Source organism: Podarcis tiliguerta (genome assembly GCF_965153285.1).
Source record: "Podarcis tiliguerta genome assembly, chromosome: 1".
Taxonomy (NCBI): domain Eukaryota; kingdom Metazoa; phylum Chordata; class Lepidosauria; order Squamata; family Lacertidae; genus Podarcis; species Podarcis tiliguerta.
Window position 1 is genome coordinate 102,411,847 of NC_139534.1, and position 27,854 is coordinate 102,439,700.

The 27,854-nt window shown below is 43.8% G+C and overlaps 1 long non-coding RNA gene across 2 annotated transcripts in view; it reads right to left on the reverse strand.

Moving 5' to 3' along the window:
• The window catches only part of LOC310683692, a 48,944-nt gene extending 21,816 nt beyond the window's left edge, over positions 1-27,128 (reverse strand). For both annotated transcript variants that reach the window (XR_014514493.1, XR_014514494.1), the window contains exon 1: positions 26,991-27,128. This is a non-coding gene — a long non-coding RNA (uncharacterized lncRNA). The remainder of the gene's footprint in view (positions 1-26,990) is intronic.
• Positions 27,129-27,854: the final 726 nt, after the last annotated feature.

Here is a 27,854-nt window from a genome sequence, read left to right on the forward strand (position 1 = left end):
AAAGGAGTCCAGGGCAACAAACTAGAAGAGACCCACTGAAATCAGTGGTACTTAAATTAGTCCCGATTCACTTAAATCCCTTGGATATCAAAATATGCCTAAGTCTTGGTTCAAACTTCTGTTCTTGCAGGGAAGGAGTGGAATGGAACAGAGGACCTTTTCCTTTTTTTCTTTTTTTGCATTATTTGCTTATGTAAAGAAATGCTATCAAATATTTGGAGACTCTTACTTCCTTGAGAAGGACCATTGCTCCAATCAGAAAGAGAAAAGGAATGCCAAGAAGAGAAAAGATTGCTTGCTTTGCAGTTGCAGAAACGTGTGTGCGTGTCAGAAATTTCTAACTGCCTGTTTCCAAGATTCTTGGTTATGCGATTTGTGTAACTTGACTTACGTCAAGTCATATGGTCCTGACAAATAAACCTGATTCAATTTTCAACATCACCCCAAAGCTTCCTTTTCATTTAGTACAACTGCATTTCTGCAATATAACTGATTAATTGTCCAAATCTCATACAGCTATTTGAATAGTATTTATTTATTCAAATGTCAGGCCTTGTTTTTATGTATTGTAAAGGTTAACCATTTCAGAATAATCTGGTCTGCTGAAAATTAGCTTGCAATTCTTTGAATGAAATCTGATGCTTAATAATAAAAAAGGATATGGAGGTCCTATTAAACAAAGAGTTTGCATTGCTTCTGTGTGCACAGATAGGTTAAAATCACATTTTAAAATATCAGAAACCAATATGAGCCAAAGGGGAAGGAGAGCGAGCGAAAGAGAGCGAGTGAGAGAGAAGCACTTGCTCATTTAAAGATCTCTGCTTAACTCCAGTCTAAATAAATATCGACATCTGGATCATGTAAATAAAACCTTTCTTAACGCAAACTTTTTTCTGACTCAGATGATTGCATTAAATGTGATATTTGCTAATGGAATACCCTTTTATTCCCTGTTACTGATGGTGGATTTGTCCAAGGAACTCAAATGCCATTTCAAGCATTTTTTTAAAAAAACAACAGTCTAGAGTACTTGCTTTTTAAACCATGCTTTTAAAGGTATATATTGTGAGGATTTTAATTCTGGAATATTTAACATGAAAACACAAAGTTTTTGTTCATTAACATATTTATGTTTGTCTGGATAGATAGCTAGATTGACAGATGAGTACCTGGGTTGTTGGATATTTTTATATGAAAGTGCAAACAGCTGATTATTAGGAATATACACAAAATATAAATGCTGGATATATTTTTAATTGAAAAGACATGTGATTAGGAATCTATGAATTGGGCATTTGTACCGTTTTCTGCATTGAATATATTTTAAGTTTGAAAATTAAATAATTAGTGTGAAATTATTTTCTTCGGTTGGTCATGGAAAAGAATTGAAGGGGGGAGAAAATGTTCTGCGCATTAGATGCTAGAGATACTTGGCTTCAGTCAAACCCAAAATGAACTTCCTTTGGGATCTGATTTTTAGGAGCTCCCCCCCCCCCATCCGCCCTTAAATAACAAGCAGATTCATGATGCAAAGCACTTTGTCTCTGAAAGCAGAAGTCCTTATACTTCCTTCGGCTAATTAATCCCATTCCAAAAACCCTATTCACTTTTTCCCAATAAAGGTGGCTCTGTCCAGGATGGTTCTGTGTATTTTCAACTGAAAGATCGAAATTTCATGTTATTGCCTATTTTATGAGAAACGCTGAGTAGCAGGCATGTAATTATCACATCTGATTTCTTGCTGAATATTCCCCCACCCATGCTAAAGTAGGATTTTGTTGAAAAAGCTCAAAGAATATCCAATATAGACTGCAATGTTTAAAAATAAAATAAAGTTAAATGGAGATGCAACAAGAGGATGTTCTCAGTTTGTATATATTAAATCACTTTGTATATTTTAAAAATGAACTGTACGCTACAGTCGTTTTTTAGACAACATTGCAATATAAAACTGGCTAATAAATTATCTTTAATATTATGATATATATTGCAAGAAATATATTAACCAACACTTAAAACATTTTTGAACAATCCATATTTATCGGATTGGCATTTTTACTCTGAGGGAAAAGCAAGTAATCTTTTTTTAAAGGAATCTAAGAATTATGCATATGTGTTGAAACAAAATGATTTGTACACAAGAGATTATTTTAAAATTCAGTGATTGTGCCTAATGAATAAAAAATGTAAAGCACAAATACTTTCTGCAAAAGGCAATAAAACGTGTTATCATATTTTCCCATAGAAAAGTAAGCTGATGGAACTTGTAAACAGTGTTTCTGCTCTGTAGTCAGTTTTGCTGAATCAGAAGATTAAATGCTATTTTGAGGGAATTGAGAAAAATGGCAATATTTCACATATCTAACTTTGCTCAGGATATATTTAATACAGAAATAATTGAGGCAATGTAGCACTTCATTATTTGTAATGCATTAACTAGACTATTTTAAATGAGGACTTGATAGCAAAGAAAAACAATTATCCGGTAAATAAAAAAGCAATGCAATTACAATAAAATGCTCACTGAAGATCCACTTTCAAACAATAAATATAGCTAGATAATGTGCAGCCTGATCCACAGCCCGGTTAATCCTGAAGTACTTGGATTTCAGCCGATTTTGTTCCATTTATTTCATTGGGACTAAATCAACATAAGTAAATCCAACCGCTTTGGGGTATGACTAGGGTATGTGTGGATTGTCCTGTAAGGATAGAATAAGATGCCAAGCAAATAAGAACACAATCACGAATGGTCAACGGCTTATTCTGTTCTTCAGCAAAGGGTTTCAAACCTCCTTTCACTCGTTATTGGAAAGATTCATTGTGATGCCTCCAGATTTTGAATGGCTAAAATGTTTATTTTCTGGCAGGTTTCTTTTTTCTTTTTTTGCATCAAGCATGTGGGAAATGTTTACTCTAAGGCTCAGATAGAACACGGCTGTAAGAAATGTTGCAGAGCGGCCAGCGCTGACTAGAGCTAATTAACTGCAATGCTCCATTCCTTGTTCTCATTTTAAGCAGGGACATACTGCACAATACCTTTTTATCTGGCTTTCCATTGAAATTTCCTTTTTAAAAACCACTTTTGGGGTATCCCAAAATTCCAGGCAATCTCCTCCTGGCAATCTTAATAACTCATGGTTAGAGTGTATTTGAAGTCAGAGAGACATTAAGTTTAGAAATCTCACACCCAAGCTAGAGTGGAAAATGTCTGCAGCGGTTCTTCCAAGTCTTAGTTTAATTCTTCTTCTTTATTAATGATACAGCCAGTATAATTGGTTATTGATTGATTGATTGATGATTGATTGACTGATTTCTTGTTTTTACAAGGCCTGATTCCATTTTTTTTTTATTGAACTCTCCTCTTAATCAGGCAATCGAGAAATTGACTGAAAATCCATGCAAGAACAAATAAGGAAGAAATCCAAGGTACTCCATGAAATGTAAAGGGAACTTCTGTATTGCTAATCAGTTTTTTGCATGGAAGATGTGGCCTTCACAGCCCTAAGACAACAAAGAAAAGCCTTGAAGCAAAAAGTATAGGATGCTGGACTCCTTAGAATGTTTCCCTGCTATATCTGCAAAATATTAAAGTGCTTTCCCATGTTTTCAACCCTATCAGAGATATATATGCCCCAATGCAGTGGTTTAGCATTTGGAAACTGGTTTCTATGCCTGCAGCCAGTGTGGTAGGGTGCAACCAAAATGGAGCTCAATGGGAGGAAAGACCTGCATCTATCAGTAGTTTAATGCATGAGAAGCCCTCTATATCTATCTCCCCATTCTAATTCTCTGCAATCAGCCTGTTTTGTGTACCTGAGAGCAGTAGCCTTCTTCTGTGCTACAGTATCCTAAAATCAGGGTGATTACGAGGCAGTGAGTCCAGTTGATTTTGATGGAATTTCCATCCATGTTTTATGTTCAGGACCAGAAAGTTAAAATTATATTAAAGGTTTTTTGTTTTTGTTTTTTACAAGTGTGGACTGAGTGAAAAATATATAATTTGGATGATTACAAAGTTTAATCAGTTCAATCAATAGACTGATCAACTAAAGCTGTGCAGCTCTATCTGATAGATGTTTACAAAGTAATTAGTTCCTGGGAATTCAATGGGTCTTACTCCTAAGAAAGTGTGAATGAAAATGAACATATTAAAGAGAACTTTTCTATCCAACAACAAATGGGAGCTTTTATTCATTAAGTTGCAAGTTATCATACACATCTTTCAACATCTCAAGGAAGACATCTGTATTGAGGTTTTGGTAAAAATATGAATTGGTTAGAAGGTAAGTAATTGATTTAACTGCAAATGTCACCAACTGACAACTCTAATCATTCTCCCCAACATTTGATACAGACAGATGTTTTGCTATTCCGAAATATTTGGTACAAAATAGGTAAAGCGATATCTTTCGCTGAAACAAATTTTGTTGGTGAAAGGTTATGCAAGTTGATAGTTAAATTGCAACTCTTTATAAGCTGAAAATGAAACATATTTTTACCAGCTATAGATAGGGCAACACAACTTGCTAATCGAGCTTATTAAATGACTTCCGACTAGCTTTGCTATCCCTCAAGAAAATTAAAATCACCCTTTCCATATGTCATTTAACAATCTATCCAGAAGTCACAATACTGAAAATGGGTGAATGGCTAATAGTATTCTGGTTCTGGGATTTAGAAAATCTCTTTGTTGCCTGAATAAAACTTCCAGTTCCTTGTACATGGTAAGACAGCTGCATTTTTATGACTTAACTAATGTCCCATTGAGAAATGCAATTAGATGTCTTCACCTCCTTTCCTTTTAATGTTATTTCCAGAACCGCTGTCTGTAAGTTTTCTGGGTCTCCGTTCTGTCAGTTCATTTCTTAAACCAGACCAGAAAAATGCCTCACAATTTTAACCTTCAGAAATAGCTAACAGCCCTTGAAAAGGCAAAGATGCCCAAGATCCAGCGATTCATGTGCAATTCTGTGCATTGACATGCCTAAAGCTCCACTATCCACAGGTCTAGAAAGTGTCCTGTCTGCAGGAGCAAAAGGATGAGGCAGTAAGAATCGAGGACAGTGCTGCCTCCAGGGTTGTTGCTGTTGTTTTAGGGGCAGGTTTTGGAAAAGACACCTTTGGTGGAACCCACTTGGCCTTGGATACCCATGAGTTATACACACCAAAAGTATGCATTACGGTAGGGCTGGTCCTAAAGTAAGACCAAGTGAGGCAGTTGCCTCTGGTGGCAAATGCTGGGGAGTGGCAGCAAAGTGTTGGAGGAGAGAGTTGTGTGAGCCACATGTCCTGTCCCGTGCCTCCTACACTTGCCTGCTAACCTAGCAGCACATATCAAATGTATTGTAAAATCAGATGTCTGCTTATAAAACATGAAAAATCCTATCCATGCCTACTCAGAAGTACGGTAAGTTATATGAAATTCAATGAGTTTACTCTAGGAAGAAGCATGGATAGAATCACAGCCTAAGTCTTGGAATGTTACAGGGCCTTCTGGGAAAGTATAGCCCATACTGTAATATATTTAATTGGCTTAATAAATTATCTTGTTGCAGAACTGTTGATGATGCATGAAAAACATAGGTTGCCAACTTTTGCAGGCCCATGGGCCCATTATGTGAATCTGAGAAACTGTTCTGGGCACCACAACCTATTCTAATTTCAGAAGAGGGAGGGGACTCTGTAGGTAGAGATGCACACACGTGTGTGTTGTTAGCAGCCTTTGTACTAGAGTTTGGATAGTTAGTGTTTATTTTAAGTATATAGATATAGATACTGAATTTTACACAGGGCAGGTACTATCAATAAAAGTTAGAGTTGTATTCCATGAAGTTGGACTAATTTTCTTTCCCAAACATCCAAAAAGAAAGTGTTGCACTGCTGTGGAATAAACTCACCGAGTACATGGTGGGTGGTAATAACTTTCCATGTGATATAAATGCCTGCATGAAGATATTTAAAACAGCACACAAAGACTGCACTGTGTAATCTGGTGCTATATGGTACTGACTTTCATGGAACATCTCTCTCTCTCTCTCTCTCTCTCTGTGTGTGTGTGTGTGCGCGCGCGCACACACACATGTTGATCTCTGCATATTCAGTTTAAATCACCTTTAAAATCAAAGTTCTTTGATTTCATGGAGCACTGGCCTGGAGCCAAAATGAGTAAAATAACGCGTCAGACACAGAGTTTAATAGTGAGGTACACATCTTTGATCTCACTTCTGTCCATTATCAGTAGACAGCACTCAGTGACAAGACCAAGGAATTTAGGACCATACACATTTTGAACTCCATAGTGCCTCGTGCAGCCATGTTGACCAGATCAGCCAAATCTGCAGCTGCAGAATATCTCTTTGCATTAGCAGATTTTGTTTGTCTGGCTGTTTTGCACTCCATTTGTATCTGGGAGTATAGGCGGCATAGAGCCCAAGGCACCCACACAGAACAACTCGACACAATAGCTTGTAAAATAGGCTTAAAAAGTAAAGGTAAAGGGACCCCTGACCATTAGGTCCAGTCGTGACCGACTCTGGGGTTGCGGTGCTCATCTCTCTTTATTGCCCGAGGGAGTCGGCATACAACTTCCGGGTCATGTGGCCAGCATGAGTAAGCCGCTTCTGGCGAACCAGAGCAGCACACGGAAACGCTGTTTTCCTTCCCGCCAGAGCGGTACCTATTTATCTACTTGCACTTTGACATGCTTTCGAACTGCTAGGTTGGCAGGAGCAGGGACCGAACAATGGGAGCTCACCCCGTTGCGGGGATTCGAACTGCCGACCTTCTGATCAGCAAGTCCTAGGCTCTGTGGTTTAACTCACAGCGCCACCCACATCCCAAAATAGGCTTAGGTACCCTCCATTTTCTGCTTATGTTTTTGTTGACTTTGCACACAACCTCTTCTCACTTTACTGCCCTAAACCAATTCATGCCTTATTTATGACTTAAACCACCTTTATGTGATAATAGTACATGGAAATGTGGATGGGAACATCTGGGCTGATCTAGATATGAACAAGTCTGGTTCTTTAATAAGAAGATCTCCGTTAGATCAGCCAAAAGCCTTTCTAGTCCAGTTTCCTATTCCCACAATGGCTGAACAGATGCCAATGGGAAGCCCACAATCAGGACATGAGTGTGACATCCACTCTCCCCTCATGTGATTCCCAGCAACTAGTATTCAAGGTATATTCAGAGCTAATGTTTTCTGACATTATGGCTCAACTAATTTGGTTCCTCGAAAATACTTCCGCTTACACATAATGAGTTGTAATTAGTCTTGTTCTCAATTGGCTACTCACTTTTGGCTCCTGGCCATACACTGTGTTTTGAGCTGGCCATGTTTTTATCTCATCTCACATCCAAATCAGACTCCGTGACCTCAACTTTGGTCCTGCTTCAACCCAGCATTTATCTGTAATCTTGGTCTTACCTATAACTGTACAATTACATTAATCAGCCTTGATAATAAGTCCTCTGTTGTCACAACAACATGCCTCTGTCCTTATAGTACAGTTTGGTAAAAAAAAAATGAGTCAAATAAAAATATACAAAGAGGGATAAAAATGAAAAATAAGAAAGAATATTCAGCCCACTCGGGATTCCCTATGGGAATGTTTTAAACCCAAATTGTTTGGCTTATACAGAACCCAAGGAAATACAGAAACAATAACACTGAATGGAAAGACAGGATATAAATGGTCCCAGAAAGTACATGTCAGTAAAGTTTCAACACAAGTTGTTTCTGCTACACTTTTTCTCCAGCTCCTTCTGCTTGGAGAAAAATGTCACGTTACTGATCCCTTTTTGGATGCCATTTCTCAATCTTTTTCTTTTTAAATGGAAAAATACAAAACGTTTTACAATATTTACAATCTTTTAATAGCATGCAACGGTTAAAAGACAAAAGCTGCTTTTTCAGCTAGCAAACAGATTAGCAATATGACAGTCCATGCTTCCAAGAATGATGCATTCATTCCAGTAGTTAATTGCCTAAAGTTGCATGGGAAAGGTGTGTATGGTTTGTGGAGCTCTCTTGCCTTCAGATCATAAGGTCACATGACGTGAAAGAGAGTAGAAGCTTTTAGGATAGTGGGAGAGGTAACAGTCATAAAATAAAAGCTTGATACATAGAGTCAGTGACCCAGGTCCATCATGTTGGTGAAGAATGAGAGTAGCACATCTGATCTGTCACCTCCTGTGCAATGACTCTGCTCCCCATTCTCCACTTACAGTTAGTCTGTAACCAAGTAAATCTAAACAAACAGTGTCAACTGCTGTCACCAGCAGTGTGATAATGCTATCCATTTAAAATGGCTGTAGGCCACCTCTGATCCCATCCATCTTTATTTTCCCCAGCTCTGTCTCTATTACTTCTCCTGAAGGACTTTTATTCTCTCTCCTGTGATGTTCCCTTTGACTTGTCATGTGCACTTACATATATTCCAGGTTGATTTTGTTATTGCCTATCTTTGGACATGGAGGACAAAAACCCTTCCCAATGTCTGGAACCAGCTAGAGAAACCATCTATATGATGCATCACACCTGTAAACAAGATTGTGTCTTATTTTGTGCTCTGAATCCCACTGGTTGAGACTGGTCAACCAAGAGGTTCATTCACTACTGCAATGCTGTGTTGTATCCTTTCCTCCTACAGAACCATAGAATTGCAGAGTTGGAAGGGACGCTGAGGGTCATCTCAACCAACCCCCTGCAATGCAGGAATCTCCACTAAAGCATCCATGAGAGATGGCCATCCAGCCTCTGCTTAAAAACCTCCAAGGAAGGAGAGGCCACAACCTCCTAAGGGAGTCCGTTCCACTGCTCTTACTGTCAGAAAGTTCTTCTTGATGTTTAATTTTTGTTTGATTTTGTATCACAGGTGGTTACAGCTAGATGCAGCACAGACCTTAAAAATAAAAAAAAACACTCTCCCAGAAACAGGCAACCCCTATCAAATGACCAAAAAAGCCATATAAACTCATTTAAAATAATAATAATTAAAAAATAAATAGGAAGGGCAGGGGACCTTGGTGGTTCCACTGGGAGTGTCTGAGAGTTCCATTAAGCCCACAGGGCATGAGACCAGTTTACTTACGGGATTGCATCTTCCCATATGTGCCCACTCAACTGCTTTGATCTGCAGAAGTATAGTGGTACTTCGGGTTACAGACGCTTCAGGTTACAGACTCCGCTAACTCAGAATTAGTACCTCAGGTTAAGAACTTTGCTTCAGGGTGAGAACAGAAATCGTGCTCCAGCAGCGCGGCAGCAGCAGGAGGCCCCATTAGCTAAAGTGGTGCTTCGGGTTAAGAACAGTTTCAGGGTAAGAACTGACCTCCAGAACGAATTAAGTTCTTAACCCGAAGTACTACTGTATTGTTACCTGTGTCACATAATACACATTCCACAGCTATAAGAAATCAGTATTTTAGTGTGGTTGCATTGTGACATTTCGGAACTCCCCACCTGTTAATATCAGGCAGGCACCTTCACTGTACTCCTTTCAGTGCCAGCTTAAAGCATTTTTGCTTAGGCAAGCCTATCCAGACACGCAGGTGTTGACATTTTCAAATCTCCTTTGCTGTTATTGATCTTTAAATGTTGTTAACTGGTTTTTAACCGTTTAGTACAGGCTTCCTCAACCTTGGCCCTCCAGATGTTTTGGGACTACAATTCCCATCATCCCTGCTAGCTAGGGGTCCTGCCAGCTAGGGATCATGGGAGTTATAGACCAAAAACATCTGGAGGGCCGAGGTTGAGGAAGCCTGGTTTAGTAGTAATTTCAATATTTCTAGCAGGCCACTTAAAGGTTATGCTCAAGCGGTAGATTTGTTTTTAAAATAAAATACATAAAATGAGTGCAGTTGCTTATGCAACCAAGTAGCACCACACGTGCGCAAACTCAAGAGAGACGGGGTAGTAACAGGCTTAGGAGATGGAGCATTTGGGGAGGGAATATTCTAAGGGAGGGGAACTCCCTAAACCAGGCATAGGCAAACTGGGCCCTCCAGATGTTTTGGGACAACTCCCACCATCCCTGACCACTGGTCCTGTTAGCTAGGGATGATGGGAGTTGTAGTCCCAAAACATCTGGAGGGCCGAGTTTGCCTATGCCTGCCCTAAACAGCCCACTGAGGACTGAGCACATTCAGTGGTTACTGAATTCTAATGCTGACAGTTGTGAGTAGGTTAGGACCTGAAGCCAGTGGCGTAGCGTGGGGGGTGCAGGGGGGGCCAGCCGCACCGGGCGCAACATCTGGGGGGCGCGCTCGCACTCGCAGCTCTCTGCCCCTACCTGGCTCACTCACTCTCTCTCACTGCAGTGCTGGCTGTGCGAATCCGATCCGAACCGCCGGGTCGCCGCCCACTGAGGAGGGGAGGGTGCCAGGCGTGCGGTGCGGTGCGGAGAGAGAGCTAGGGACTATCTGGGGGAGGGACAGTGCAGCGGGGGGGCACAAATTACTTGCCTTGCCCCGGGTTAGGGGGCGCAAATTACCTGCCTTGCCCCGGGTGCTGACAACCCACACTACGCCACTGCCTGAAGCAGCTGTAGAACTCCTCCATTGGGCTTCTTCTCTCTTCCTCATCTTCCCCTTCTGAGTGAGTGGTGTGTCATCACAGCACCAAGCTGTGCACGTCCAACTACTGTGTATAAAATATTTGCGGTCTTGCAGCAGGCAGCCCAGAGGTAATAATAAATAATTTGGTCCCAGTACTCTGGAGGGATCATGCTGCAGGGTTGACAATTTTGCTGTCGTGTTCAGAACTTGGAAACCAGGCAGGGAGGGGGAGGGCAGAGGTACCCATGTATTTCAGCTCTGGAGATGTGGAATACAGACCATAAAACACTAAGACATTTCTTGAAATGACAAAGTGTTTTTGCAGGGGGAGAAGGGGTAGCCTTGCGGTGCACGCCATATTTTAAAAGAGCTGCATGAATGATCTTGCAGTTGAATGGTATAGTGCTCGACCTCTAAAGAAAGGGGGGGCGGAATCATTAAAATGAAACTTTTAAATGGTCAGAAAGTGGAGTGGGCAGGAGAGGGGAGATGTGTCACTCAACACCAATGATGTCACAGGTCCTGTTCCAAAAGTGGCTGTGGCATTTGCACAAGCAAAGTTCCCCCTCCCCACCGGCTTGTTCCCCCCCACTGTAATAAAATACTGTGGTTTGAGTTCTGGAGAAATATGATATCACCATGACAGCAATGCTATGGTTGGGGGCTGGGATCACAATTGACCACTGTGCATTTGTAATATTGAGAAGGAAAGATATATTAAAAGCCTGAAAAGACTTTTCATTAGGAAATGCTTATTTTTCTGAGATCACATATGTATCCAGCTCAGATTAATTTGCTCAGTGGAACATTTAGTTATTTACAGACAGACATTTTCCCTAGTCTGGGCTCAAACTTTGATTAGTTTTGTTTGTTAAATCCAGGTTATTCTCATGCCCTAATATAAATTATGTTTGGGGTGTTTTTCTGAGTGCATTTACAGTTTTTTGCAGAGCAGATTGGGAGAAACTAACTTGCTAATGATAAAATAAATTGGGTGTGTGTGTTTAAACAGAAATGAACATTCAGAGTTTGGTCTGTCCTGTTTCCAGAATGCTGTTAGCACTCTTGTCCTAAGTACAGGTTTACTTGAAAGTAAATCCCCTTGAATTCAGTGGTTCTGCTTGCCCTACAGGTTGATTCAGAAGTCAGTTTGCAAAGCACTGTTGCATCCGAGGTTTCCAGTGAAGGTAGGATAACTCCCATGCATGTTCTCTGACTGAAGTTTATTATAACATTCTTAACTTCAAGTAAAGCCTTGGCTGCTGCTAGGTTATCAGGGCAGCATTCCAAGCTGGGTGCATTTCTGTAACATTTGGGACAATATTATTACAAAGTTCGTTTAAAATAATCGAGGTGCTTTTTATATATAAGAACCCCGGAGTAAACAAAGTACAAGAAATCCTAACTCCCATATGATTGCGCTGAGATTAGGGTCTAATTGCTTAAGGTTCAGGTGGAATCCGCAGGCTAAATCCTATAGGGGCGAACTGAATTTCTCAATCATTCTGTCAAAAGCAGAGGGATGAGAGCCCACACGCTTCCTAACAAGTCATTTTAACAGTTACAAGCTCCTTACAAAGACCACACAGGGAGCCTAAGAGATGCAAATCGAATTCTAATCCGTGGTCATTCTGCGGGGCCTTCAACAAAGATGTGCTAAAGCCTAATAGAAAAGAAATCAGTTCTCTGTCACCAGCTCCTAGGAAAATCTATTAGAGAAAGTACAGATCTTGTATTTACAGCCGTTGCTTTTAAAGGTTAAGGACAAGTACATGTAAAAAGGTAGCCTGAAGGATGGTGGGTGTGTTTTTTTCCGTGTGAAATATTGGACAAACCCCTAATGATTATCTTCTCATTTTATCCCTCAACGTGCTTTGATAATTTAGTTTGTATTCATTGGACAAAAGAATAATCCTTTCGAATACGTGGAAAACAAAAAAAGGGGAGTGATAGTACCCGATCCTTGCCAACTTTAGGAGGAAAGCAAGTCCCATTGGTTTCAGCAGACCTCCTTCCTATTAAATGTGGTTAAGAGTAACAGCTAAACATTAAATACAAATAGGAATGGTTCACATTAATTTCTCTGACTTTAACTTCCACATAAACGTACCAAGGATCGCGTCCTGGGACAAAATTGACTTCCATGCCACCCCCCAAAGGGATTGGATCACTTTAAGAACTTTTTGGCTTGTGTTAACACATCAGTTCCGCGATCCTATGCATTTCACGCGGAAGTAAATGCCACCGAAGCTAAGGGGACATTTCTATGCTTAGAAGCAGCACGCATCCTAAACGTTGATCGAGGCTGCGATCCTAGCCGCACTTACTTTAAAGCTTACTTTTGCGTAAACTGACACTGGCTCCAAGAGGACCCCACTCCTAAATACGTTTTCGTGGAGAGAAGCCCCACTGGATTCAACAGGAATGGCTTCCAAGTAAATTTGGCTACTCTGCGGTTGCCTTAATTCGGAGGACCATTGGCCAGCGAGAAGATATCGGAAGTACTGTTGGAACAGCGATTTGAGATTTGAGAACCTAGAAACCGAAAGCAGGGTATTAAAAGGTGGGCATCCGGTTACGAAAGGGAGGAGGGAGAGGGGTTTCCCCTCCTCGATTACCTTCTCATTTCGCTCAGTGTTAAATGGATTTACACGGAGCTAAATCCTGTAGTTTGTGGAACGCCAAAATCCCAACCTGCCACAAATAAAGCACTGCTTGCTAAGCCGTCTTATTCAGAAAGAAGCCCCACTCAGATTCAGAAAGAAGCCCCACTTCGGCGGAAACCTGTTTCGGGTCCTACTGTAAGTGGAGCAAATGCCTCAGAACATTTTAAAACCAGAAGGTAGCTAAAAACAAACCTCCACAGAAAAAGAGAGAACTTGCGCGGCCACAGCTTAATATTTTGCAGAGCTGCAAGCCAAAGTTTAACGTAGGAAATGCGTCACGTGTGAATTCTGCTTAATGCTGGGTATAAAGGGGGGGGGGGAATCCAGCTTGTCGCGTTCTATGTGATGTCAGTTTTCCGTTTCCATTAGTATCTGATCTGGGCTTTCTCTTGGGTTTGCAACAGAAATATCCATTGATGGAGGTACGTAGGAATGCCATTCTTTTACTGTCAAGAGCTCTGGCCCTCCCTGGTCAAATCCGGTTTGACTCCTTCCTTGAGAGCAACGGTTGGCTACAAATGGTTTAGCTGCAGGTTCCATTGTGACACCAAGGAAGGGAATCTGGATGAAGAGCTCTGCTCGACTCCTTTTCTCTTCAGAACTTATTCTGGATTTGGAACTTCTGAACTCGAGGGAACTGACTTCCGAGCGGCCGGTTTTCGATCTTCCCAGTGATGGGTTATGGGTTGTCTTCAAAAGTTTAGTGCCCTTGTCCTGAACGGACTGTTTGGATGCCACCGTGGTGATGGGCAACGTACCAAGCGGTCCCTTTAAACTCTAGCAATCAACGCACCATTTCAATTCAACACCGTAAAAAGTGTATCTACTAACTAAACATAATACAGTGGTACCTCGGGTTACATACGCTTCAGGTTACATACGCTTCAGGTTACACACTCCACTAAGCCAGAAATAGTGCTTCAGGTTAAGAACTTTGCTTCAGGATAAGAACAGAAATAGTGCTCTGGCGGCGCGGCGGCAGCTGGAGGCCCCATTAGCTAAAGTGGTGCTTCAGGATAAGAACAGTTTCAGGTTAAGTACGGACCTCCGGAACGAATTAAGTTCTTAACCCGAGGTACCACTGTAGTGTTCCTCTTTTAGTTGGGTAGCGAAGGATATTTCCCCTGCTATTGGTTGCTGGTGGGTGCACATACCAACCATGTGGTTTCGGCTGTTTTGTGGCATCTTTGCATTTTTAAGTAGTAGTCCATCGCTTTAAAACTACCCCCCCCCCCAATGTAACAAGCGATGGATAAAATGAATTAATCTTAACAGCAAAACGGAAGGCAGAGAATTCAGAAGCAGAAATATGCAGAGGCAATGCCCACTCCAGTCTCCCTTGACCTCCGGTTGCTGGCTATCCAAGGGGCCTAAATTTGACCAGCAGGAGGAGGACCTGATCTGCCAGATTCTCTCCTCGGGTGCTTCTCGGATTTGCTCTGCGAAGCCCAAGGCGCTTGCATCTTTTTCATTTCTCGAGACGTACCTGCCTCCTCTCCTCTGTCCCTTTGAAGAAGACAGTGGGGGATCTTAACGATACCAAATTAAAAGCGTCCCTTTAACAGAGCTGTCATGTACTAACCTTGGATCCTAGAGCAACAGGCAAGTAGGATCCTAGAATGCAACAACTGATTGGCTTGCAGGAGAAGACCAATCAGGCTCCAGGAAGAAGTTAATCAGCCTATTATGCTGGCAGGATCGCAGAATGCAACAACTGATTGGCCTGCAAGAAAAGACCAATCAGGCTCCAGGAGGGAAGCAGAATCAGCCAATCAGACGAGACTCATTGTGTAAATAATGTAGGTTTGGGGGGCAATTCAATCACTGTTTTACAAGCTGCAATAAAGAGTATGAAATCACTACAGGATTCCGAGTATATTTCAAGAGCTTATTTGCTTCCTTATTTCTAAATGTGTCGGAAAGGATCTGATTGCGGCCCCTGCCAACTGGCAAGTGAGTGGGCGCTGTCACTCAGGCAGCAGGTACGCCCTAGTCCATCTCCAAGTCCTGGGGAGGAAGGTCGGGAGAAATTATTGGGAGCGTAGACAGCTGCCTTGGACAGCTGCCAGGCATTGACACTGACTGGCAGAGCCTCTTCTTCAGGAGCTCAGGCGAGGGTCTTTCCCGAATCCCATCCCTACCTGGAGATCCCGAGGACTGAACCTGGGACTTTCTGCACCTATGGCACATTCAGTACTACTGAGCTGCAGTCCTTTCCCCAGAATTGGTATGATCCAGACCTCGGCCGAGGGCTACAAGTTTCGCATTGGCTTGGATGAGGTGCAGATCGCAGCATTCCCACTCTTCCGAAGAGGCAAGACAGGGAAGCTACGAACATCACACTGTGTGTGTGTGTGTGTGTGTGTGTGGTCCCCCCAACTTTTCCACCGGGTTCCTTAACCTAAGAACCAAGCCAACCGGTGTCACTGAGTCGCACCTCTAGGACTGATGTTCGATAAGTTTCGACGGCGGTTCTCCACTTCCTGGACAGAGATCAGAGAATGCTGACAGTAGCCTTTAGGCCCTGCTCTTTAGCTCGGAGTTTTCGGCTTGCATCGGTACATAATCAGAACCTGCTGAATCCGGCCAGTGGCCCGCATACTCCAGCCTCTTGTTCTCACAGCGGCTAACCAGAAACCTGTGGGAAGCCCGCAAGCATTTCCAACCTTTGTCTGGGATGCAGCCACCAGATGTTCTACATATATGCTCTGCCTCCCTGCCTTCTTTTTCACACACCAAGTTCCCAGGCAATATATGAGAGCATGCCGAAGTTTATTCACATGCGCTGAGTAGCACCAACAAATAATCCCCACCTTTGGCTCCATTGCATTCAGGGGTGCCCACTTGGATAACATATGAGGGAGCAGGTAAGCCCCCACCCCATAATGGATCACATGATTTGGCGCGCGCACACCATTTGAATGACAATATTCAGCAACTTGGAGGGTCTGGCCCCTCAAATATTTCATTGGGAGGCAGCGAAGGGACCTCGGACCCTAGGAGTTGGCTCCTGTGGCTGCATTTTACACCCCATCGTGGCCATCCAGAAATGACTGTGGGCTGGAAACCTGCGTCACAGGGGATTAGACTAGATGCCTCTCGGAGTCCTTTACAAATCTGCAATTTGATGATTCTACGATTCTATGATTCCTAAACGTGTTTAATTCGAAGTAAATCTCGTGGGTTTCAGCATCCCAGTGGGGCACAGTCCAGCTGAAGCAAAGCGTGTGTTGAAGTCCTAGGAAAGTCAGCAGGAGAGTCAGAGCTTTCCCATTCACATCAGGGCAACATACAAGGGTTTCGCTTGGGCTGTATCGGACTTCTAGATCTAAGAAAGTGAGCTGACAACAATCGAACCTGGAAGTCAAGCCAGCGTCCTCTCGTTTTGCGTTGTTTCTTCTTTAAGTGCACATGGGCACTTTTGCTTGGGAAGCTTTCCAGAAGTGCTAGCAGAATTTTGTTCCATTTAAATGCAACCAAAAAATATATTCCTGTGGACAAGCATCCCTGGAACTGACTGAGTATGGGAAGCATCGGAGTGCTGTCCTTATGGGGCTATTAACACCACGCGCTTGACTATGGGGTCATCCCCACCCACTTGCCACCTGCCATTGGTGCCCCGGCCAGGCCAGGAGTTCCATCCCACCTTAATTCGAAGTTCCTCGGTTAAAGATAATTTAGCCTTTATTGAACGTAACTGGGAAACCCGTTTTAAAGTATCCAAGGTTCAAGTTAACTGGAATGCCGGTCCAGCTGCTAGAGAACTGACCAAATGTCTAAAAGAGGCGCATAGTTGGCTTCGCGTGGTTGTTCAGGTCAGCAATTGCCTCGGCCATCAAATTAGGATACAAAACGTTAATCGGTTTCACTGCAGATATTTAAAAAAATGAATTTTAGCAGGGCTTTCCACTCGAGGGATTCCCTGTGGAAATGTCTTTGTCGCTGGTGATTTAGGCTACATTCTCCTGCACCTTTGCCTAAGAATAAGTCCCATTGGCTTCTGTGCCTACCCTTGAGCAGGCATGTTGCACCAGAAGCGGTTTAGTCATGCTGGCTACATGACCTGGAAAGCTGTCCGTGAACAAACGCCAGCTCCCTCGGCCTGAAAGCGAGATGAGCGCCGAGCCCCATAGTCGCCTTTGACTGGACTTGACCGTCCAGGGTCCTTTACCTTTACCTTTTTACAGGAGTGCGTTTCTACCGTACAATCCTATACATGTGTATTCAGAAGTAAGCAGCATTGAGTTCAGTACTTATTTCCCTCTCAAGTTGACGCAGGGCTTGCGCAGAGTTTCATACGCTTTGGAGGATCGCAAGAGCCCCAGGTGGGACATATTGCGCTGAGCAGAGCCAATCCTTCAGATTAAGTATAGAATCGTAGAAGTTGGAAGAGACCTCGAGGATCATCTATGCCAACTCCGTGCAATGCAGGACTATGCAGCTGTCCCACAGGGGGATCAAACATGCGACATTGGTATTATCAACACCATGCTCTAACCAACTGAGCTATTCGGTAAATGAGCTCCTTGTTTCATTTCAGTGTCTTTTATTTTATTGATAAGAATGGGCTTCTGACGGTGCACCTTAGACGTAGAACACCTTAGAAACTCAAACAAAGGCATCAGTGTTCGAGTCTAAAGTTATTCTATGTTTTTTAAATTCTTCCAACATACGTGTGTCAGACGCTCCTTATCAGAAGCGTCAACTTGAATAAAATATTGTGGGGGGGTCCACGTAAGCCCCGCCCCTAATAATTGTTCGCATGACGCAGTACACACACATAATTGGAATGGGAATGCCCATCAACTTGGAGTGTGTGTATCCCCCTTAAATATTTTATTGTGGGGCCGAAGCCGCCGAAGCCTCTAGGAGTTGGCTCCTATGGTCCTAACCACAAACCGATCACTTCATTCATGGGAGGTTCCTTTCTTAAACACTCTTTATGGCAGGAGACTCCTGGTTCATTATGTGCCTAGTACACATTTCAGACCAATGGTTCCAACCACGGGTGACAATTTGAATAAAACACGGGGGGGGGGGCAGGTAAGCCCCGCCCCACATATACAGTCACGTGGCATGGCACACACACACACACACACACACACACAATCTGAATGGGAATTCCCCTCAGCTTTTTGGAAGGAAGCCCCCTCAAATATTTTATTGAGGGCCGAAGGGACCTCGGTCCCTAGGGGTTGGTTCTTATGGTTCCAAACAATGCAGAAGCCAAGGTCCCAGGTTCAAAACCTGGCATCTCCAGTTGAAAATTTTCTCAGGTTTGGGACCTGGAAGAGCAGATCCGGGCCAAAGAAAAACTGTACCGAGCATCTGTAAGAAAAGGATGGTTTCTCCTTCCCATACAGTCTGCTGTCCAAGCGTCGTTGCGCCACCTCCTAGTCCCTTCGATTGGGGCTTCCCAGAACAGCTTCCTCGCTGGATCGTGCAGGAAAGATAATTTAGATATGCATAGTCGTCTTTAAGATGTGCTGTTTTATTGAAAATTAGTTTACCCACAACGTAGCTTTGAGATGCGCTTTCCTTTTTAAATAATAATAATAATAATAATAATAATAATAATAATAATAATAATTTTTATTTATTAGATCTATATACCGCCTTTCATCATAAGATCTCAGATCTGATTTTTGATTAAATGGTTTATACACCCCCCAAAAAAGAAAGAGAAATAAACAAATAAATAAGTGGAAAGAAAGCAGGCGTTAATTTGGGAGGCTATGTAGGAAAATCGGAATCCGAGAACCCAACTCTCAGTTTGTGGGGAGGACGAGGATCCAGGGAGCCTCCGATTTCTTTCCATTTAGGAACATCGAGCAAAAGATAAAGAGGAAGCAACCGGAAGCGGTTAGTAAAAGAGCTGCTATCAGTTCCTTTTGGAGTCAAGGCGTCTCATCTGGCACTGACATGAACCGGGAAGGTGGCGAGGAAGCGGGACAGGCATCCTGAAAATACAGGCGCCTTCTCAAAAGCCTGAAATCAGCGATAGCGTTTGCACCTGCAAACCGCAACCCGTTCAAGCCAACGGCGAACCTCCCATTGTTTTCAATGGCTGCGGAAGGCCACCCCTCACCCCACCCCGAGGTCGCCGTGGTTCTTGTCTTGCCAGTCCTCAACTTCTTTCCACCTTCTTCTTCATAAACAGCGGTCATAATGATTATTAAGGAGCGGTGTGGGCCTCTTAGCTTTCACTTAGCTGCTGGCACTTGACTGGCAAAGCGGGAGGGGGGGGTGTTCCTTTCTACCAACACAGCCAAGGAAGTGGCTCCGAAGACGGTGCCTCGCGGGATGGCCCAGAAGCAGGCAGGGCCTTGAAGAGACTACGGTCTCTTGCTTGTCCCAAATGGAAAGCTGTGGCAAGAGGAGTCTGTCACGCGCGTCTTAAATCTGATCGCTACAGTCGTGCAATATTACTTGGCGCTTAGGAGAACAGCTGGGGGCAGGCTAGAGCCCTGCAGTGGGAGTGTTTGGCATGGGTAAGACACACACACACCCGCAGCGCCCGTCCTTCTCAGTGCCTCGGTTAGAAAAGATATCAGGTACAGTAGTCGGATCCTCCCATTCAGTCTGAGCAACATCGTCCCATCGACTCCGTTATGAGAGATATCTCTTTCCGTCTGACGTGTCACCCCCGTTTTCGCTATTATCATGGTCATAATTATTTAAGATAGCAAAAAGTGACCTTGTGGCAGCAGCATTTTTCCTTTCTCTTTCTTTCTTTCTTTCTTTCTTTCTTTCTTTCTTTCTTTCTTTCTTTCTCCCACCCACCCCCCTTCCCTCTTTCCCATATAAAGCCTTGCAGTATCGCCTCTAGGCTGAATGAGTTTGTGAAGCACCATTTGGCAGACATATCATATCCATTCAAGGAATCCTGCCCTTCCTGGCGTCATCTTCGCTACACCAAGCTCCGAGAGTTACCCAGCGCACATCTCGAAGCACTCGCGAGTGTGCGCACTCCCATTTCCCCTCTCCCCATCTCTCACGCACACTCAGCCAGCAAAACCCTCCTAAACATACTCCTTTCCACCCTTGATTTCAGCCGAACTTCTTTGCTAAAGGAAATCTCTGTAGGCTCAAGGTGAAAAAGAGAAAGAACAACTCTGGTGGTTAGAGCGTGGTGCTGATGACGCCAAGGTCGCAGGCTCGAACTCCCTATGGAACAGCTGCATATTGTTGCATTTTGCAAGGGGGTTGGGCTAGATGACCCTCAGGGTCTCTTCCAGCTCCATGATTCTATTATTCTAACATCGCATCCTGGTGGAGGACGACCTACTAGTTCTGCAGGTGGCTTTTTCGGCCACAAAGGCGATCATTTCCCACACACCCCAGTCCTTCCTCACCCCTTGCAAACTTCCTTTCAGTCGCAGTATTCAAGGACAACGCGTTATTACAAACCAAGTTAGCATTTTGCCCCAAACCATTTCCCCGTGTTGTACTTTCCCTTGATTAAATGCCTGTTAACCCTAAGAGGCTAGCAGAACAATCAACATACTTTCCCAATCACCATTTGGGGAGACGGGAGGTATTCCTGGCTGTGGATTACACAGCTTGTTTTGCTTTGGTCCTGGTTTGGGGTAGCGGTGGAGAAAGCAATTAAGTTATATTTTCCAAGGGAATGCATAAAAAGACTCATGGCTACAGCCTCGTGTTTTAAATAAATAAATAAGGATTGGGAGGGGGCACAAAATCTTCAGTGCTTGCCTGACGGTTCTTCCTCTCTCTCTCTCTCTCTCTCTCTCTCTCTCTCTCTCTCTCTCCCCTCCATCTTCCCCTCTCCCGGGCACGTTATTCTGTATCTTTCAGCGTGTCCGGCTCTCATGATTGCAAATAGGCCTGTTTTCAAATGGAAATAAGACTTCCAAACTGATTATGTGTATTGAATCGGAGTCGCTCGCTAGAGCCTCTTGTTTAAAATGTATTGAAAAAAGGATGATGGCTACAGACCTCTGGAACCAGCGCGGAGAGGTCGATTTATTTTGCAACTTTTGGCCACTGGAGAATATTTCAGCAAGATAATTACGGCAGCCTGGGAGGGGGGCGGCGCCTTGGAAACACAAACACTCTCCCGTCTCGCCTTCCCTTCATCTCCATCTCTCCCCCGCGCGCACCTGCCATTTCCAGCTCCTAACCTCAAGGAACAGGCAATGTGCGTTGACTACCACACCCCAAAACTCCCTCTCAAATATTGAGCAGGAGGAAGATAAACCCTGGTGTTGCTAGGGGCTGACCAGTGGCATCCTTACTTCCCTGCCCATACAACTTATCATCTATAAATGGAAGAGGGTAAGAAAAGAGGAAATAAAGTGGGGGTAGGGTAGAGCAGGATAAACCTCAAGGAAGATTTGAGTCTGCAGGAGAGGGGGCGTCATCCTCAAACTCTTGGGAATCTTCCGAGAGCTTCATCCACATTTATCTCAGGCTTGCAAGGCCATTACTATTCTCCCCCTCCCCCCATTGTAAATGTCCGGGGATGAGGCTAAAATAATGTCACGCGCATGGACCTGCTTTCCTGTCCAGGCAGTTTATTAAGAAAGTACCAAAAGGCTCCGAAACGCAAGAGATTCTCCCCCACAAACTGCAGATCAGCGCCAGTCATTTCAAGCTGGGAACAAAACTACAATTCCCAACAACCTTAGCAAACTACAGTTCCCGGGATTCTTTTGCAGAAGTCATGTGCTTTAAATGTGTGGTGTGGCTGGCGTGGTCTGGCCTGTGAGGATTCGCGGACGACCACACTCCCTTGCGCGTTGCCAACCGTCTCCCCAGTCAGACTGGTCAGCAATCATAGGAATCAACTCCTAGGGGCCTATGTTCCTTCGGGCCCCCAATAAACTATTGGAGGGTCCCTCCCGCCAAAGTTGATGGGCATTGCCATTGAAACGGTGTGCATGCGCCGCATCCTGTGATCAATTATGTGGGCCGCGGCTTACCTGCCCCCCCCCCAAATAATATTTTATTCAAGTTGGCACCCCCGTCAGCAATGCTCCCCAGAAAGTGTCCCCGGAGCCCTTGCAGGGAACTTGCGGCGGCCTCCTGGCAACTTCAGAAAGCAGCTGGTATCTCTCCAAGCGTGGGGAGCTTGGAAAATGAGTTTTGAATGGCAAGGGGTGAGAAATGTAACCGTTTGGTAGGACTTAAGACGGACATATGCCCGCTCCTGCCTTCCCCTCCTGCTTTTGTCCATCCTGCCTTCTTCCTTTATCTTGTCCACACTCCTCCTCCTCCTCCTCCTCCCCGCTAGAACTCTGGTCCAGCTTTCTCTCAGCTTCTGATTGGTCGGTGCCACTCGTGCGCTTCAGAATGGACAAGTGTGTAGCGGCGCGGTTAGGATGCATAAATGATCCATCGCCCACACTATGAATATTAATGAATACTTTTACCAGAGGGATCTGTGTGTGAGAGAGTGAGTGAGAGGGAGGGAGGGAGGGAGGAGGGGGTTGGGGTTCTTTCCTCCAAACGATGACCCTTTCAAGCGCAGAATGACGAGGAGCGATGAAAATATTTGGAATCTGCAGGAAGCAGTTCATGTGCATATAGTGACAAAATATTTTTACATGTCACACATCTATAGCTGGGTGCGTCAAATTCAATTAGACGGCGGTAATTATGCATACCCGTGGTATACCTGATTAAAATATGCATATAAGGTACATAAGGTACTCCCACTTAATTTATTCAAGGGTGGTTGTGTAATGAAATTATCTTCCAGGGTTCAGATTCACTTTCAGGGTTGTACAGCCTGCGGAAATACTATAATAAACGGGTATACTATTACATTCTCAGATCAATTAAGACAAACCAGGGTAGGTAAGGGTTAGTGGCTAACGTGTAAAGAGTAGTTCCATAAACATCAATGGAATTACATAAGTGGAAGTGGTCCTTTTACGCCCAGACCAACGATGCAGTTAAACCTAAATAGCAGAATTCAAACCTAGGATTTCGGCTTAAATGCTTTATATTAAGATAATCCACAAGCTTATCCTACGCGTACATAAAGCTAAATCCACTGTATTTAATTAAGCTTATTGTGCATAGAAGTGCAGTTACAAGCTACCACCCTTTTATATTTTCCTGGGAATAAGCACCATTGAAAACAGTGGGACTTACTTTCGACATAAACCTGCATTCTTAAATGCACCGCCCCAATCCTAACTAAAGCAAGATATTTCTGTTTATAGGGGCTGTAGTAGGGGTTGTTTATAAGCATATTCTGGGTTTGATTACTTTTTCTTAAACTAAGATATCGCGGTGATGGTATATGGTTTGCCACTAGTTAGCATCACTTGAAGAGACCTGTACCTAAGCGCATGCGCACCTTTAAGCCTTACAGCCCATTCAACGTTGACCCGAATTCCTTGGGTGTAAGGACATTTGAAAGGATGCAGTCTCCTGCACACTGGGCTGCCAGGAAGTACCACTAAACGGATAGATTTATGCATGGAATCTGACGACAGAGCTGCAATCCTACTTGCTTAGAAATCTGTAAGAAAACGTCGTTGATTTCGAAGGGGCAGAATGAAGCCCTCACCTTCTAAATTATTTTGGCGGGGCGGGGGTCAAATATTTTTCTCGACATGGGTTGTCAACCGGAGTGAAGGAAGTGAGCTGTAGTACCATCTGTTATTTGCCCCTAACTGAAACCCTGAACATGCTGTGACCATATTTACTCTCTAATAAGTGGAAATATTACTAGAAAAACCCCCTTTTTTGTTAACAGGACAGACAATATTCTTTCTTATAATTAGTAGAAGCTGTGTAGCCGAAGGACCGAAAGTTCTCACCCGAACATGGAATTAGTAGTTGGTTTTTTTGTTAAGACTTTGTTCTGGGTGCTTATAATCTTGTTTTTTAACAATTCAAACCTATGAAATAAGACCCACTGAATTCAATAGAGTTTAATTCCAGGTAGTATTGTAGCCTTAGAAGTGTGCTTATTTTCATGTTTGTAGTTGGGAAGGGGGAAAGAGCGAGAGTTTATAATAAAGTTACGATGGACTATTCCAAAGCTAATACCACTTAAAAACCTACAACTGCATAGCTTCCCTTCATATGAGGAAGCTTGTTGTTTTACACGGTTTGAAATCGAAAGAATATATTTTCTATCCAGGCGAGGTTCCGACTTCTTGTTCACCACTGGACCTTCGACAGAGTTTAACACACCTGATTTTGGGCGCCATGCAGACAAAATTAATCCAAGTCCTACTGACTTTAGTGGGCGAGTGAAACCCACTTGGCCCACGTAGAACCCACGGATGTCGGCCTCCAAGTCGGTGTGCATAAGATTGAAGTCTCCAGATCGCTTGGCAAATGGTTAAACTAGCCCTTTGCTTTATCGCCCGTCCAAAATTCATATTTATAACTATATTACATAAATATCGGTATAATATGGGAAGGCAGACAGGAAAACTTCGTTTCGATTTCAGTGATACCTCTGCATTTAAGCTGCTCCTGAGCAGTCCTTGCCAAAACACGCCAGTCATCGCAACAAGATATTGACTAATATGGTTCCAAAGTTCCAAACCCTTTTCTTAAAGCTGGGAGAAAGATGGAGGGACAGAGAGAGAGATCTGTCTGAAATTCTATGCACCCGAAGCGCTTACGGCGGAAATGCTAGGCGCTTCTGGTACTAGTTTGAAAATTCCATGAAATGACTAACTCTGATTATTCTGAACAGCTTTCTGTTTCGGCGAAGTACTGTGAAACTACCCAGATTCTACCCGAAAGTCGAATTAGGGCCTTATTTTACTATGATGAGGGTTATGCTTTCAAAGGTGCGGGAGGTTTCGACGTCTTTTCGCTTGGCTTTCTTTACCCCAAACCACTTCAGAAATTCTGCAGTCATTCATTCAGCTTGAGAAATGCAACTAAATTTCCTTAAAATCAGTTTCACGTCTTTCCTAGAGACTGGTGGCCTAAGCTGCTATGGAGTGGGCGGGTGAGAAGTTTTCTCATCCACTAGTAACCTCGAAATCAACATACAGAAACAGTAAACGAAGAACTGTTGGAAACCAGATCCATGCAGCTGCATTTTGGTCCGCGTTAAAGACACCATCGGGGCAATGTTGACTACTTTTGAGGTTGCCACACTAGACATACTTACTAAGGAATCGCACTGAAGCCAGAGGACCTTCCCTCTCGGGTAACAAGTTTTGGATCCAGCTACAGATTTCAGTGCAAATCCAAAGGAAATAATCCTATCCGCGTCTACCGAGAAGGAATTCCCATCGAGTTCAGTGTCCTTTACTGCCAGGAAAGGAGGTACAGGATTACTGCCTGATTGTGGCTGGATCGTGCCCAAGTATTGCAAAATTGCCCATCCACTTGTAAGGGAAACGGATCTCAGCACTAATAGTGAACTCCATACCCACCCACCCCCATGGGAAAATAATTTTTCATCATCCTCATTCAGGAAAAAAAACCTGAAAACAGCCGGCCGACAGAGAAAGCTACAAAAGCGGCTTGGGTTGTTTAACTTGAGTTGTTGGGTGGGGAGTGGGTTAGGAGTTGTCCCTGTCTCTTTAACCATTCTTATACTCGCAACAGTACTGCCCCATTCAAAGGGAAAGGTCAAAAATAAGGATGGGGGTGTCTTCTAGCTAAGAAACAAAAGCAGAAATCCGACCCAAAGCTCGGATTAGGAAGAGTCTTGGAGTAAGTCGGTTAGCAGGTCGCTAACAATCACAGAAGGTCTCAGACCTCAGTTACTCCTCTGAGGTGTTACAGCCCCACCATCCCAGCCACTGTCCCCCCGCGACGCCTCCCAGCTTCCACAGGTCCCATCAAGGTGTCCGTACTTCTGGATCCTTTCATTATGGTTTCAAAGACACGTCTTCACGCAAAGAAGGGTGACCCTCCGACATCCCGACTCAGCAAAATTCTGGGCTAGCCTAGAGAGCTCGAAACGTTTAGAGTCAGAAGAAAATTATCCAAATGGAAAGACCTTCCTGGTGACGTTACCAAAGGGAAACCAAGCGGCCTCACGAAGCGTTAGATCTCAAGAAAAGGACGCAAAAGAGAGCAGCTCGTTTGACCACGGGGAGAGCAAAGTGAACACATTTTAAACCTAGCTAGCACCCCGCAAGCGGAAACATGGAAAGGACCCACATAACTCCTTAGAAACAGGCCTCACAGACATAATGAAACTTACTTCCCAGCTAAAAGTGTCGACAATCAGGAAAGTCTGGCTGGAGGAAGGGATCCAACTAAAACCATGACTTCTAGTGTGTGTGTGCTAAGGTGGAAAAGGTAGCTCATTGCACCTTAGGCTGATGAAGCCAAATTTCCTTCCATTAGGATTAGGTCCCTTCAGGCGGGCCCAGAAACGGCAGACACCGTCCTTTCTAGAAAATAGTTATCTCTTTAACAAGCGTTCCAAGCAAAGCTGATAGACAGACAAACGTTTCCCGGCTGCAAAAAAAATCCGAAGCATACACACCTAGCTGTTTTCTTCCAGCACAAATGCTATGTTAGCTTGACACTCAGCGCCCTAAAGGAACGTGGAAAGAAGCCCCCTCTCATCTGCCAAATTCGCCTCCAAATAAGTATACCTATCCGAGACACACTTACGAGGAAGTCAGTCCCACTGAAAGCTTTCCTCGTGGTTAAGTGCGTCGAAGATCGGGGTCCCAGCATCGACTGATCAAGCCCCCTGCCTTCCTTATCTCCTCCTGGCCACCGCTTCCGAGAAGAGGAGGAATGGACATAAAATGTTCGAGAGAGAGAAAGAGAGAGAGTTGACCTTACCTGATCTCTTCTGTGCCTGTTGTGGGGAAACAAACGCAAGCCATTTCGTGTTAATCACCAAATTGCCATAGACGAGAGTATTTCTACTTTCGAGAACCGTTTGATAGCACAGACATCATATTTCCATTTACTGTGACCTCCCCTCTTCCCCCCCACGCCCCCCCCCCAGTCATCAGCAGACCAACTGGGCAGATAAGAAAGATGCTGTCAACTTTGCTCCAACTAGTTTACCATACAAGGATTGATCATCTTCACGAGCCACTCAGTGTTTACCTCCAAGTCCTCTTTTGTCCAAGCAGCCCTCAGCGACTCGACAAGAGCTGGTTCTCCAGCGAGGCCCTTGTGTACCTGCTGGCCTGACTGATCATATATATATATCTACAGGCAGATGCTTTCTCTGGGGCTTTGCTTCATTTTCCAGCTGCACTTCCATGCAACATTTGTGCCTTCATAAGAACTGATATTGTGGCAGGATTCCTAGACAATACTCAGGGGGTGGGGGAAGGGAACTGGCCATCTTTTTCCAATGGGTGAGTTGGGTGACATTTTCTCCCTTTAACAAGCAATCCGTGGAAACCTCAAAACCTGGTTCTGAGACCAAAGAAGACCTTGGGAGAGAAAAGGTGGCTTGATATTGATCCTCAAATATGAAGAAGCTCTGAGCCATTATATGCAATTCCTCCCCTTTTACCTATGGGGTGTTTAGAGTCCAATGGTGCAAACAGTGGCTAGAGTGGGACAAGGGGATAGAATAATATATTCTAACTCCTTGTCCTACTCTAGCTGCGTTTTGCACCATTTGATTAAACATCCCATAGATATAAGGCGAGGGAATGCTCTCTCCAGTATTCGCATATCATAGTC